Below are 15,071 nucleotides of genomic sequence, written 5' to 3'. Positions count from 1 at the left end.
GTTTACTCTTGATTTGGTCAGCACCGCCTCAGGAACCTCGAGTGCCTTTTTCATTTTTACTGAAATCTTTTTTTTGTCTGCCCGGTGGCTTTGGAACCCTCACACGCCCGAGGCCACAGATACCAACAATGCCACAGTTTCCTTGCTTACCGAGCCGTCCTTTTTGAAATCAACAGCGAGAATGTGCCTTCAGGCAAAGCTGCTCTGTAATTAAACTACAGAAATGTGAAGTTTTCCTTTCTTCAGATACCTAAAATATGCACTTGGTGGGAAGTGAATCGGGGTTTTCTGTTTCATCTTTTAACCCACTTCAGCCAAAAGGTTTGGCACCATCTGAACCTGGGTTTCATTCAATTCAGATCCCTCAAGCCTAAATTACCATTTCCCCCAAACATGTGTGTTGCTAAACTATAATGCCAATAGTATTTTGTCACGTGAACTTGAATGACATCCCATTCTTAATTAAAAGACATTACTGCGGCTACTACAGCTTCGCCTCCTTTAGGAAGAAGCTCATGAAGTGTGTCTAAGGCAAGATCACTCCTCTGGCACTGGAGACGTTTTCACACTAATTCATCCCAACGATCTTCTATCAGGACTCAGCCCAGGCAAGTTCTACCAAACCATCCTGCTCAATCATGTCTCTGAGGTGTTCTCCTCTATAGGTCCTTTCTTCTGCTTGCATCTTCTTAGCAGTGGCATGTAGTGTTTAAAATGACGCATGCATAACCTTTAAAGATGGATAGTAGATGTGAAGATGGTGAGGTGACTGGTGGGATCAGCAAAACCCCACACAAATAAACAGTTAATGCCTTTAGCTGCATAAATCGTGCTTGTTCACTGGGTACAAATGTAAATCAGGCCACTTTTAATTATCCTCTACTATGTTGGGTATTAGGTCATGGGATTATTGTAGTAATCAATATTGAGCACAGTAAGCCTGTGCTACTGTGGGGGTAGATGTAGAGCCGCAATGATGATATCGATGGCATACGGCATAAACAACAACATGAGCCGACATTTAGAGTTTGTCTAGTTTATCATAAAGCTTTAGTATCAGTCAGTCATGTTCATTTGTGTGGCACATTTCAGCAGCGAGGCGGTTCAAGGTGCTTCACATAATAAAAGCAGAAGCAGTTAACAACTGAACAAACGTCACATTTTGACGAGTGCCATCACCAAAAATCATACACATAAAATATGTTGGTCAGTGTTTCATTTATCATGGTTCAGAAGCAACTCTGAACATATGGGTTTATAGTCTAGATTTAAAGGAACTCGGTGTTTCGACTGTTTTGCAGATTTCTGGAAGTTTGTATGTTAATCCAACAAAAAAACACATCGTCTGTTTACACCCCTGTAATTAATATGGTTATTTTGCAGGCAGAACTCTGATGTAGGGTAATCTGATCCTTTATACCCAACATATACAGGATCCTTTTAGTTGTTCGCAGGTGGCTTTTGTCCACTATAGCCAGTAAATATCAGTGTAAACAAAAATGTACATTGTCTTTTACTGGGGTATAAACAGTGAACATATGGAACAGAGCAAACTATTTACCAAGTAAAAACTCTCTCCAAGAAAGGATTTTCTCAAGGAAATGAAAGAAACCGTAAGCCTATTAACAAAACTATCAACCTTTTGTTTTTAACAGATCTTGTCCCATACTGTGACAGTTGTAACATGTAAAAAAAAACAAACAAAAAAAAAACACAATTATTGTAAGTTATAGACTGCAGCTTTGAGTATTGTCAACAATGTCTTACCATAGCATATAATTACCTTGTCATATTTTCTCATTTCATGTCAACTTTTAATTTTTTTTTTTTTTTTTTTTTTTACAAAAACCCATTGGGACGTTGGTGAACCTCCACAGGGCTTAGCAGGTTTTCTGGGGGAAGCCCTGGTTCTTCAGGGCGGGGTCCAAACATGGTGAACTGTATCTGACCCAGCCTGTTCTTTGTTATCTGGCACCGTTCAAACTGGCAGCCCGTTTCAGCAGCTCTCAGCTTTCAGCATACATTTTCTTGTGTTTTTAAATCTTATTTTACATGCGTTTCTGTGCTCTCTACTATTCTGCTCAAAATTGAGATGACTATCCTCTGGAGAGCTGTTGTTTTTTAACCTCTATTTTTTATTTTATTCACAGTGACTGTTGTTTACACCAGGTATGCTAGCTCTCAGTAGCTCCACTATACCGCCTCCCACCGAGTGACCCAATATTCCCCGTGAGCTGAGAAGGAAGACGTACAGACATCGGGCATCATGACCTGTCATCCATTTTCCCTCATCATGGAAAATGTGAGATCGCTTCCCAACAAAGTAGTGGAGCTAGTGGCTCCAACGGGCCATCAAAGGAGCTGCCAGGAGACCAGCTTTGATGACCCGTGGGAGCCACTAGCTCCAACTTTGATACAAAGTACAAAGATATTTAATATTGCAAGCCACCAGTTGAGTAAAGTTTATTTTCACCACTTCATAACATTACTACAGGCTGAAAAAAGCTCCTAACTGAGACATTTGTCGTTTTTCCCGCAACCAAAAGCAGAGCTGAGTAGAGAATCCAAAAAAATTGTACTCGAGTAGCACTACTTCAACATATTTTTACTCAAGTAAAAGTAAAACGTAGCCGTCCAAGAAATTATTCAAGTAAGAGTAAAAAAAGTATTAAGTAAAAAAGACGACACAAATACTGAGTAACTGATTAAATTAATTCAGTGGGTAGAGAATCCAGAAATTTTACTCAAGTAAGAGCAGATTTACTTCATAATAAAATTAAAGTAAAAGTGAAAAGTGCAGCGTAGTAAAAATACTCCTAAAAGTACCTTTTTTTCAAAAGGGTTGCTGAAGTGAATGTAACTGAGTGAATGTTACTGGTTACTACCCAACTCTGACCACAAGGCTGCATACTTTAAGCTAGGTAGGGCAGTCTTAGGCACCGTAGGCTGACTGCTGGGTCATTGTGGAGCCCACCAGCTGGTCTAAACTTATATGCCTTTCAAACATTCGGCTTTTTTTTTTTTGCCCTCCATAGAAACTCTCCTCTTTTCCTTATAAAAGGAGTCCTCCCCCCAAAGCATTTAAAGGAAAGGGGTGTAGGGTGTGTGAGGGGAGTCAAATTAGAGCGTGCTGTCTAGAGAAAAAGGGCGTTTCTAGGGAAACTGAGTGCTCACTCTTCTCCACTGGACGACATCTAACTGGCTGCATTTCAAAACGCTGCTTTTCATGCCTCTCCTCTGGCCATGAAAAACCACACACATTCATGCTTATATGACCAAGAGGAAAAAGAACAAAAAAAAAAAAAACAAAAAAAAAAAAAAACACCTTCCCGCAGTCACCACGGTACACTGCAACCTCTCATATCACCGCCTCTGGGTGAAAAAGCCAGAACCAGTGAGCTGATGTCAGCTGGAGACGGTTTAGTTTCACGAAGGCCTCCCAAAACCATTCTCAGAAATTCAAATCCAGGATTAATGACAATCCTACCATCAACAATCAGCGCTGTAATTACAATGATCCAAATCCAGTAACAAACCCTCCGGTTGCAGCATTGGTTTCACTAAGCTGATGCGGATTGGATGATGCCGCCTGGGAAACAAATAGACGGTGAACATTACCTCTGCAGCCACACCCACTCACCTGTGCTTTCTCTGAGGAGACTGAAGGAAACACCAGCCGTTTTCCCACTGACCGACAGTTTTCCATCCTCACCCCACCCATCCTCCACCCTGCCTGTCAGGATCCTGAGTTGTTTCAGGGTTTGTTTATTTCCATTTTCATTAGACCAGTCCCGTTTCTGTATTTATGTTAGTTCAGTTCTTTCTTAGTGATTCTAGTTTATTTCTTATGTCTAGCTATTCTTTGTTACTCTAGTTTAATTATATATCTTAAGTCTAGTAACTATTGGATTCATTGTGTCCTCTCTCATTCGTCCTCATTGTTTAGGCCTGTCACAATAATCAAAAAATCAATTAATCAAATGATAAACTAAAACAAACGCAATCATTTCCTTTTGCATGATTTATCGTTTTTCTTGCTTTCTACCAAAAACTGGGTGATAAAACTCTTCAGTTTGGTGCTTTGGTCTCAAATAGTCTGTTTTTTTTCCTTTAAGGATAATTTTGTTTACAGAAAATTCATAATTTATTTTGTTATTTTTATTTTGAATATTTAAAATGTCTTCCGGTTCCAGTTGTTAAATGCTCTTTAGGATTTAAAGTTTGTTGATCTTTGAGAACGTGTTCTTGCATTATTATGGCATTAATATTGCTGTACAACTTAAAAATGGTCTCAAAACAACAACTTTATCGTTTATCGCGATAACTTCCGGGACAGTTTCTCGTCCAGTAAAATTTGTCATCGTGACAGGCCTATTAAATACTCCAACATCAGCTCCTCACCTCAGTCTCTCTCCACACGGATCCATAACCTCCACCTAACGCGGCGCTCCTTCAGCGGCCGGTTCTTTTCAGCCTCCTCCACAACAAAAGAAACAAAGGAGAAGGGGCTGCTTTCCCCCGTCATCTCCCCACACCCACTCCCTTCTAAAGTTGACCGTGCACAGACAATGTAGCCTCTGGAAAGAAAATTCTAAAATAAACCCAGCTGAAAACATCCAAACAGTTTTATCTGCATTCTCTGTGCAGGCTGCAGAGCTACATGCAGGTGCATGAAGGCAAAACACACACCAGTAAAAATGTGCTGACTTCAGTTTGCATGTCTGTAGTTTAAATTTGTCTCAGTAAAAAATTGAGGACTAAATACTAAAACGGACTCATTTCCTCCTAAAATCCTCAGTTTTATATGATTTTGTTACCACATATTCCATGATGTGTTTTTCTTTTCTTTTTCACCTTTATTTTTTCTTTGTTCAGTAAATGTCATTCTGTTTTCTGTTCAGATTTATTGACAGACAGGATTATGGTTCGACACATTGTGCATATTCTGCATTTTTTCCTAAGCATTTCTTTAAAAAATTTAAAAACAATGTGTCGATCCTTGAATGAACTTTATGTAAAACTGAATTATTTGAATAATGCCTGTAAGCTTCTCCAAACATCTATAATTTCCTCTAAAGGTAAATTCAGGAACTTTGTCAGATGAATGTATTCCTTTTTTTAAGCTCAGTCAGGTTAAACAGAACTATATTTACTGTAATGTTACCTCTCATCTCCATTTATATATATCGTTCTGAGAAACTTCAAGAGTCTCTCTCTGGGTCGCTGCGTTTTTACTTGTGATGCAGTCATAATCAGTTAGTATTGTCATCAACAGAGCTTATTGTACATGTGGTCTAAAATAGGTTGCCATTACCATTATATTACTTGAAAATGACCTCAAATTAAACAACATTATCATTTATTGCGATAACTTACTCATTGCCAATAAAAAAAAAACAATGGCAGAGGAGTTCTTTTGGAATATCACAAAAAAGCAAAATGTCAAATGGTAAATGGTTCTTCCCCAGCTTTGCTCCATCTTACATGGAGATAGATTCTATGTAAGATGTAAAGCGGAAGATAACAGCAGCTTTAATCTTGTCCTAATCCGAGGTCTAATTAGGCTCAATTAAAACTGGATTAAGATTAGACCCTACTGTAAAACAGAAGAGCGGATTAGAGCTTGACTTGAAGGATTCTGCCTAAAAACCGGCTTCAAAACAACACAGAGAACAGAGTCTGCAGCTTTGTGCAGCTTATTGATCATGAACCAGAGCAATAAGGAAGAAAGCAATGCTCAGCACCGAGTTACAGACAAAATCAAGATGACAAACTTCTAGCGAGATTTTTCATTTCTTTTTGCTTCAAGATGATTCATCACAGTGTCTTTTTTTTTTTTTTCATCCTGAGCGCCTGGCGGTTTGACAGAGGTGTGGACATTTCTCAGAACCACTGCATGACTTGAACCATGTACTCTGTTCTCAGAGCCAAAAGGGTTTGGTATTTAAGTCACTTTCACAGTTTCACCACTTTCAGTTTTATCCAGGGCTATTCATACACCAGTAAAGGAGAATTCAAGTCATTTCAGGAAACTTCGCCATCAGTTTCGGATTTCATATCAACAGTGAGCAGCACAGACAGTGGTTCCAGTTCCAGTTTCACTGGGAAATTATTTTACTTATAGGAAAAATGTCTTGTTATAAGTGAAATAATCTGTCAATGGAACTAGATCTTTTTCATCAATATTAAGGAATTATTGACTGAAAAATTACCTGCGAGTTAGTTTTGTTTACTAAGATATTTGCACTGATTTTGCGGTTTTTGCAGTGCTGACAGCAGTGCTGACTGTTCTTCCAAATGATCAAAAACATCAAACAAACCGCTTCTTGAAACCAAAAGTACACCGACCTAGTTCAGTACATGCACTCAGACATTTATTCATTCCCACTCAACCTCTAAAACGTGGACACAAGCCTTCTTCAGGTTCTAAGCGGTTCAGTTCTTCCGGAGATGAAGCTCTTCAAACCCGTTTCAGCGCCAGCTTTACACAACCGCACCTGCTGCTTTCTGGAGAACGCGCTGCCAACACTTACACACCATGACCATCAAGGCGTGGGAGCATACAGCAGGCCCTTGTGAGTTAATAATTCACATGCTCACAGAGCACTTGATCTTTCAAAGATCTCAAATCTCCTCCACATTCCACAGCAGCGGAGCGTGCATCTGGGTTGCTTTATTTCCACTGGGGGAGTCATCATCAGTCTCCCTGTTTTCAAAGGAAATCCTCAACACCTCCTCTGCCATTTTGGCAACCTGAACATCAGGTGAAAAAAAAAAGTACACTAAGCAGAGTAATAAATACCAGTAGTCAGACTGTGGGAGTTGAGCAGAGCACACTTACTGTTTGATTATTTCTTATTATTAGGCTGTTATTGTCACAGCGGGGGTTCCATTACTTGGCATATGGCCTGTTTTGGTTAGGCAGGAGACTTGGAGATTAATGGCCGTCTACTAGGTTGAGTTTCCAGTTCCTGCAAAGGCCCAGTGGCAGGGATTATGTCTGATTAGCGCTGAATATCTGCGTCTCATTTTATGGCACAAAAGAACAGGAAGAGTTCAGTTATGCTGCTTTAGTCCAAAGAATGGTGAACTTTAAGGCGTTAGCAAATTTTCACACCTGCAACCTGAATCACCACGGACTCTCTGACAACGCCGGAAAAAGTAGCTCCAGGTACAGTTGTTCCTAGGCAACAGCTAATTTAGATCAGTTTTGGAAACCTGACGAGGTTAAAGACCTCAACACAGGCTATGCAGTGAACAAGACCTTCCACTCATCTTCTTTACCCATTCACTCTATAGAGCATTGCAAGGTGGGCGGTGGCCATCTTATTTTAGATTCTAGAATTGCACCGCTAATGGTGGCAGCATATTAGGATCTCGAAAGCTCAACTAATACCTGAACTCGGCCAGAAAACTGCCATCGGTGCACCCCGACTCTAAAGATTTCCAGACTCTTTGTCTCCAGCCCGTATAGACACAAAAAGAGTCTTCATGAAATCCCAACATCTGAGAAGCAGAGTCATTTTCCAACAATGAAGATATCAGCACACTGGTGATCAGAAGCTGAAGCAGGCACAAGCATGGCGCCACCATCCCCATGTCCTCTTGCACTCTCAAATAACATGTGGCCTTGCTTGTGTTGGAGAGACCAGGTGAGTAGAGTTTGCATAGGCTGGTTTGTTTGTGGAAAGCAGCGCGGTGATGAAAAGGCTCTGCGACATCCGTGCAGCTGCCGACACCCTTCATCACATTTCACACCTTCACTGACAATTCATGAGCGGGTTATTGTTTAGTGTAGACAGAGGTGGGCAGAGTCGCCAAAGATTGTACTCAAGTAAAAGTAAAAGGTAGCCGTCCAAGAAGTTAGTAAAGTAAGAGTAAAAAAAAGTATTCGGTAAAATGTCTACTAAAGTACTGAGTAACTGATCAAATTATCATTTAATATTTAAAAATTACAAAATCAGACGGACCAAAAAATAAAGTTAAGTGGACGTTTTGGCATTTCACGGACCAAAAATAATTCATATAAGTAACAAAAAATAAAGTCAGGTGAAATAAATATTTTCCAAATCAGTTTCTTTCAATAAATAAACTAATGAAACTTTAAAAACTGCATGTGTGTCTGTGTCTGGTGAATTTCTGATTAAAACATCTTTGTTCTTATGCAGTGAAGTTGCAGTGGGTAGAGGATAAATTTACTCAAGTAAAACTAACAATACTTCATAATACTTCATAATAAAATTACCCAGTGGACAATGTAGTAAAAATACTCCTAAAAGTACACTTTTTCAAAAATGTTACTCAAGTAAATAGAAGGGAGTAAATGTAACTAGTTAGTTACAAACCAACTCTCAGTGTAGAGAACTAATAGTCACTGCCTTTTCACGCTGTCAACCTAGAAAAACCACAAATAATCATATTTGGAAAAACAATATTTGTTTGATATTGACATAATAAAAATATCCATATAAGTACAAACAAAAAAAATTAATAAAACCTTACAGGTAAATTTAAAGATAAATGTAAATGTTTTCTTATATATTGAATAGAAACTTACTTTGTCAATTTACTGGTTTTCTCATAATGGGTGTTACTTTTTTCTTTAAAAAATTTATTTTAAAGTTAAAAGGCAAAAAGCAACCATATTTTCTGTTTATCCTGATGCATGAAAGATGATAGGAACATCTTTGTTGTAGTTAAGTGTAAAAAGTTTGTGTCTGTATTGAATTTCAACAATAAAATGCAGTTAGTCTGTCTGACCCACAAGCAGCTTATAAGAGTTAATTAAATCTATAAGAATTATTACTAAACATCTATGTAGATCTAGCAATGAATAATAAAACGACCGGCCCCAACTGTATCAGTCAGTGCACTCATGTTTTATCGTTCATGTTTTAAAAGGACGAACTGACTCATACATGTGAGAAAATATTACATTACCTTTGTAATTCCTAAATATTTTTGATGGAGTAAATAATGGAACAAGAGGAGAAAACTGCTGGGACACAACAATAGCTTCCTTAAATTTGGTTTTCATTACTAAATTCCTGAACAATACCTTTGGCATGTGGAGCTCAGGCACGGTCCAAACAGCAGATATAACATGTTCATAAACCTAACCTCACTCTGGATATATATATATATAAAATAAAAAAAAACAGGTGCCCGAAATCACATCTATGGCTATTTGGAGATTATTGTAATGGAGGCCTTCATCATTTGCTTTGTATTTTGACAATAAGTGGTTTAGAACCAGAACCACCAGAGTGGTTTGTTCACACAAAAGCAACAACCGGCAGCTGAAAGTAGTTTGTTCACCCAATCACAGAGGACGATGCACATCCTCATAATACCCGTCTCAAAGAAAGAAAGACCAATTCTGGTTGAAAACATCCTGTCCTCAAGGGACGCTGCCTGTATTTAAACATCCCAAACATGTTTCATCCTGGGCTTTAGCTTCAAAAGAACACAGCATTTCACAAGACGAATTTCATTTCCCTCTTTGCAGTGAAACATTTTGATGTTTGTGATCAATACAAAGAAATGCTTTATAAAAAAAAAAAAAAAACTACCTGACTTCTGACTTTTAGTGGTTAGGTGATTGACATGTTATGGTTCTTTTCATTCAGTTGAAAAGTGTTGTTTGTAATTGGAATATGATATTTTCTCTATCAAAATAGCAACAAATAATAATAATATGTCTTAAAATGAAACAATGATCTAATTCAGTGGTTTCCAAAGCGTGGTCCGAGGACCCTTCATGGCTCTTGTAACGATGTTGTGTGGCCCCCAACTGGAGTGAAACAATGGCACAAATTTGTCATTTTTAGCATCAGAATTTAAATGACAGAAGGAATTCTTCTTTAGGCATGACATATTTTTCTTTAATAGCCGTGTTTTAATGTCACAGCAATTTATAAATTAAAGTGAGCTAAAAAGCTAAAGCAAGCGACATACAGTAAAAATACTCCATACAGGGTGAAGAAAACTCATGTGAAAGCTATAATTAGCTAAAAAGCTAAAACTAGCTGAAATAGTAATGATAGCATCTAGGCTAGCACTAACCCAAAATAACTGCCTGTTATTGTAGGAATCACACCCGTCTACCCCACATATCATGCTTACAACAGCCTGTATGATGACATCTATGAAAAGACCCTTAAAAAAAATCTCTGTCATTAATCAGAGATTATTATTAATATCTGATTAATAATAATAAGTGGGACATTGATTAATTCTGATCTGGATGACAACTTCTCATTGCTTTTTCATTATTTCAGCTTTTTCTGCCATTGTAATGTAATATTTTTGTCTGGTTTATTTATTGAGTTGTGTTTTTATCACGTAAAGCACTTTGAATTACGTTTCGTAAAATGTTCCATCGTAATAAACTTGACTTTCATTACAGCATATTAAAATTTAAACTATATGAAGCGCATTGATATACAAAAGTAACGTTTTTATTTGAGAAAAAGATTAATCCCCGGAGCGATGCTATTCTCCCTCTGGTGATAAATTCAGACCCGTTTGTTCGGTTTTCTTGGTTTGCATCAAACACGTGAAATCAGAACAAAAATGAGTGATATTCTAACATCACTCACACAGGACGAGTCCTAGTTCTGTGTCACACTTCTCTTTGCTACGGTTCATTGAATGGACTTTATTTGTTTCCTCGTTTTAGTACCACTTAAAATCTGGTTTCTTTGTGAGTCTTAATTTTTCCAACACCAAATGGCTCAACATGAGCACCACAAAGCATTTGGGTTTCGGGCACCCAAATTGCTAGCACCGGCCCTGCATTGGGTGCTTAGCAGACGTTCTGTTGTAAAATACAAACCAAAGAAAGGTCAACATCTTCAACGAAAATATCAAAAACAGCACGTGGTTCATGCTGGGAAACAAGTGGGAAAACACGGAAGGTTGTTTTGTTAATTGATGCCTAAAATACACACACAGTTGAGAGGAGCGCGGGGTTAATTCAACACACACACACACACACACTCACAGCCAGCCACTCACCTTACTCTGAGTTCAACTTTCTCCTGACTAATAATGCTTCTTTATTCCAGCTCAGGTCAAGTTCCAGTAGTTCCCACAAACTGTCCAGTGTGGCTGCTGCTGTGTGCAGAGACCAGCAGCGTTTTTTCCTCCTAAGTAACAACAGAATATCCCAGAGTCCGGTCCAGCACCGACCACTTTCTCTGCTTCACACACTAAAGCGCTTCATGAAGAAAACACCTCTTTCCTTCTCCGTATAGCACTTAGAGGAAAGTCTGACGAAGTGAAGCGGGTTCCCTCCGGCTCTCCCTCAGCAAGCTTCGACCCCCTACCGCAGCCGGTGAATGGTGCCTGAAATGCTTGGAGTTGCTCCGAGTGCCCAGATTTCCACCGGCGTCGAAAGGGGATGGGCAGAGGGGAAGGGACAATGGTGCTTTCAGGTACCCATGGGATTCTCTACAACCAAGCTGCAATAAAATTCATCTCAGGGGAAGAAATATTAGGGGTAACCCGTTGTGGTTGTAAGCCGGCAGAAAACGACCCCATTATCAGAAAAAACCTGTTTGCGCCAGATTCTGTCCGGTTTATAAATATAATCTAATATCGAAAGCTAGCGCTTAAATAACAATAAAACTGATAATAACGATAATAATAATAAAAAAAACCATTATCATATTGATCACTTGGAAGAAAGAGGTCCCGTTCTGTGGTTTAACATTGAAAGTGTTAAATCGAATAAGCACCTGCGGGCAGAGGACCCAAAAATTGTATTCAAGTAAGAGTAGCCCTACTTCAACATATATTTACTGAAGTAAATGTAAAAAGTACCCATCCAAGAAATTACCCAAGTAAGAGTCAAAAAGCATTTGGTAAAAAGTGTGCTCAAGTACTGAATAATGGATCAAATTATTAATCATTTAATGTTTAAAAAATACATTCATTGGACGGACCAAAATATAAAGCTAAGTGGAAATTTTGGTATTTTAAAAATAAAAATGTCAATAATTCATATAGTAACAAAAAAACAGCAAAGACCGGCAAAAGATAAACTTTCCAAATCAGTTTCTAACAATAAAAAACTTATGGAATTTTAACAAAAACTGCAGCTGTGTGTCTGTGTCTGGTGAATTTTTTGGTTAAAACGTAGCAATACTTCAAAATAAAATTACTCATGTAAAAGTAAAAAGTACAGCCTGGTAAAAAAAATACTCCTAAAAATACCCCCCACCCCACAAAAGTAACTCGGGTAAATCTAATTGAGTAAATGTAACTAGTTACTTTCCAACTCTGCGAATAAACTTGATCATCTTTACCTTACTGTCATTTTTCACCACATTCAAAGGCTTTCAAGCAGTAGCTTAAAAAACATAACAGCATCATGTATGCGCTCTCACTGAGGTTCAATATGAAATTGTGAAATGCAGCAGCAGACGGTGGTGGAGAAGCGGCTTCCCCCTAGTGGCCGACTGGAGACATGCATCTGATTCCGGGACACGGTTTGATCAGTCAGATTGTTTGGACAAATGTGACAAAGGATGAGTGTAGATCAACAAGTGGCTCTTTGGACCTTCCTCAGTGAATCTGAATTACTTTGACTAAAACGTAAAAGGAACCAGTTAATTATTTACAGATATAATAAATAATTTTTATTAAAAATATTTACGTGCAATATTTAAACTAACTGTTCACAAAGAATGAAACTAAAAATGCCAGTAGTATGTTTTCATGTCTGTTTTTCTTGTCATTAGGTTGGCATCTATGTGATTTTAAAAAATAAAATAAAAATCTATCCTCTTTTATGTCTTTTTTTATTTTGAATCCTAAAAATAGAAATAAAATGTTGGTTCTTTAAAAATTGCAAGAAATTTCATAAAGTGAATATTTGCATAAAATGTCTCTAAGCCTGTAACCTTTAGATTGTAAAGGTTACAAGGTCCAAATGAAAGAGAACATTTGGCCGAGGTGTAACCCTCATATTTTAGTCAAACTTTTTTCTTTTTACTCTGAATTCACACAGCAGTCTAGAAAGGGCGATTCTGGGAAACAAGAGGGAGGGGGGGAAAAAAGCTAGCATTCATAGCAGGGTGGCAGAGAGAAGTTGGAGAAAGTAAAAAACGGAGTGTGAATGAGTGAGCCTGTCTGTCAGAGGGCAACGCTCTGCATTCACATCCCTGTGAAAAACACTGAGGCATTCATCGTCAAGCGCTCAGCAAAGAGAGAGGCCGGCCGGTGATTGGATGTGATGGGGGATGGAGGGTCAGGAGGCTGGCTTCCAGAGGGATGGGAGCATGCATGGGGGGAGGTGTGGAGCAGAGGGGCAGAGGGGAATCTCTTTCCTCTGCCTGTTGTCTCATAACCACCGACTAAACTCTGTCAAACACGAGTCTGAGATAGAGGGTGATTTAAGCGGTCACCTCTAACCTGCAGCCATTGTCTGTTCCTGCTTGTATTTGCAAGGTTGGCAGCAGGTTGAATATCATATAAAAAATAAAATGTGAGGTGTGTATATTAATATTTTCCTAAGCCTAACTCTGACATCTGATGGATTTTGACTAATAGCCTAATAACCATAACCTACTAATAATGCCTGGATAATTTGCAGTTATAATTCAAATCCAGATTCAAATATACTTTATTGATCCCAAAACGGGAAAAGAATGTTGTTGTAGCTCATATTAATTAAAAAAATGTTCCGAAGTTATTGTAGAAAGTGATGGCCATTAGAAGGAAAGATCTCCTCTAGCAGTCTGTATCACAGCACTCTGTTTTTCTAAGACAGACTCAAGAAGAGGTTGGTCAGGGTTGTCCATAATTTTATTAATTTTGTGCCATCATCTCCAAAGAATCCTCAGTCGTCCCCAGAACAGAACCAGAACCAGAACAAAACCAGCCTTCCCTATCAGATTGCTGCTCCCCCAAACAGATGATGGCAGAAGAGAAGACTCTCTCAACAATGGACTTGCAGAAGAAATGCAGCATCTGATGTAGGCACATCCAACTCATGGCAACAAACTATGTGTAAAGTCTTGAAACATTATAGTGCAAAATAAGTATGGAGCCAATTATAACTGTGGCATAACTACAACTCTGTCCTCTGATATCAGTTCAGACAGAAATTTCTACCTGAGAACTGTTGCTAAAATGATGACATATCTCCAAATGGTTTTGAAATGTTCCAGGTTCCAATCAGATCGCCAGACCAGGTGAGAGAAAACAAAGTTAACGGTTGAAATAACAGCAAATAACGCAAATTGGAGAAGAGTAGAAGAAGAAAAAATTAGAGAAAAGTGGTGAGTTTGTCCTGCAGTAGCATAAGCCTATGGCAGTATAACAACATAAATTGCTCAAAACCAGTCTAACTGTAAGTTTTATCCAAAAGGAACGTTTGAAGAAATAAAGGAAGACAGTGTCTAAAACTGAGAGCTGGTTATAAAGCTCCCAGTTCTATAAGCTATCGGGTATAAGCTGGAAACTCCCAGCTCCTGAAAACTAGGCTAGGATCTGTCTCAATCTCTACCTTTAGAAATTTTCTGAACCAGAAAGAGGGAGTCCAGTTTATTGGACTTTTATAAATTGCGGCGATTGCAGTGCACCACAACAAAGGGAAGTAATGCCAAAAGACAGGTGTAAAATGAATGTAAAACCACTTCTGTTCTGTGTTTCCTCGCTCTTTTAGGTTTTACTCCACACAGAACTGTTGTCATGGCAACAGACAGGCGTTCAAGCGCATCACGAAACAAAAATGTTTCCAATCAATGCAAAACAAAAAACGTACGTAAAAACACCAAAACCAGAACATTCAACCCGTTACCGTTTTGTAACATCTGTGTTCAGACGTTTAGATTTAGATTTGTCGGAGTGTAGGAGTGTGTGTGTGTGTTATTTTAACTGAACCGAAACACACGGAACTATGCTGCACAGGACAGGTACATGTTAAAGATGTCAAAGTCAATTTGTAGCATTACTGACCTACTTCCCATTTTACTGACCTGTGAAATGTGATACTCTTAATTGGCCCGAAGTAACCACTGATTGTTAGCGTAGCAGCTAAGGTTTTCATACTGTTATCTAAT

At 38.5% G+C, this 15,071-nt stretch overlaps 1 protein-coding gene across 4 annotated transcripts in view; it reads right to left on the bottom strand.

Moving 5' to 3' along the window:
• plxnb1b (plexin b1b) overlaps positions 1-11,384 on the bottom strand; it is a 68,684-nt gene extending 57,300 nt beyond the window's left edge. For 2 of the 4 annotated variants that reach the window (XM_015017586.1, XM_015017589.1), the window contains exon 1: positions 11,020-11,384. The gene's annotated coding sequence lies outside the window, so the exon portion shown is untranslated. The remainder of the gene's footprint in view (positions 1-11,019) is intronic. The other 2 variants (XM_015017588.1, XM_015017590.1) reach the window with 2 other exon arrangements.
• Positions 11,385-15,071: the final 3,687 nt, after the last annotated feature.

The sequence above is a fragment of the Poecilia latipinna genome, unplaced genomic scaffold (genome assembly GCF_001443285.1).
Source record: "Poecilia latipinna isolate Pla-1442-1.1 unplaced genomic scaffold, P_latipinna-1.0 Scaffold2164, whole genome shotgun sequence".
NCBI classification, from domain to species: Eukaryota; Metazoa; Chordata; class Actinopteri; order Cyprinodontiformes; family Poeciliidae; genus Poecilia; species Poecilia latipinna.
This window is presented reverse-complemented; position numbering and strand designations above follow the sequence as displayed.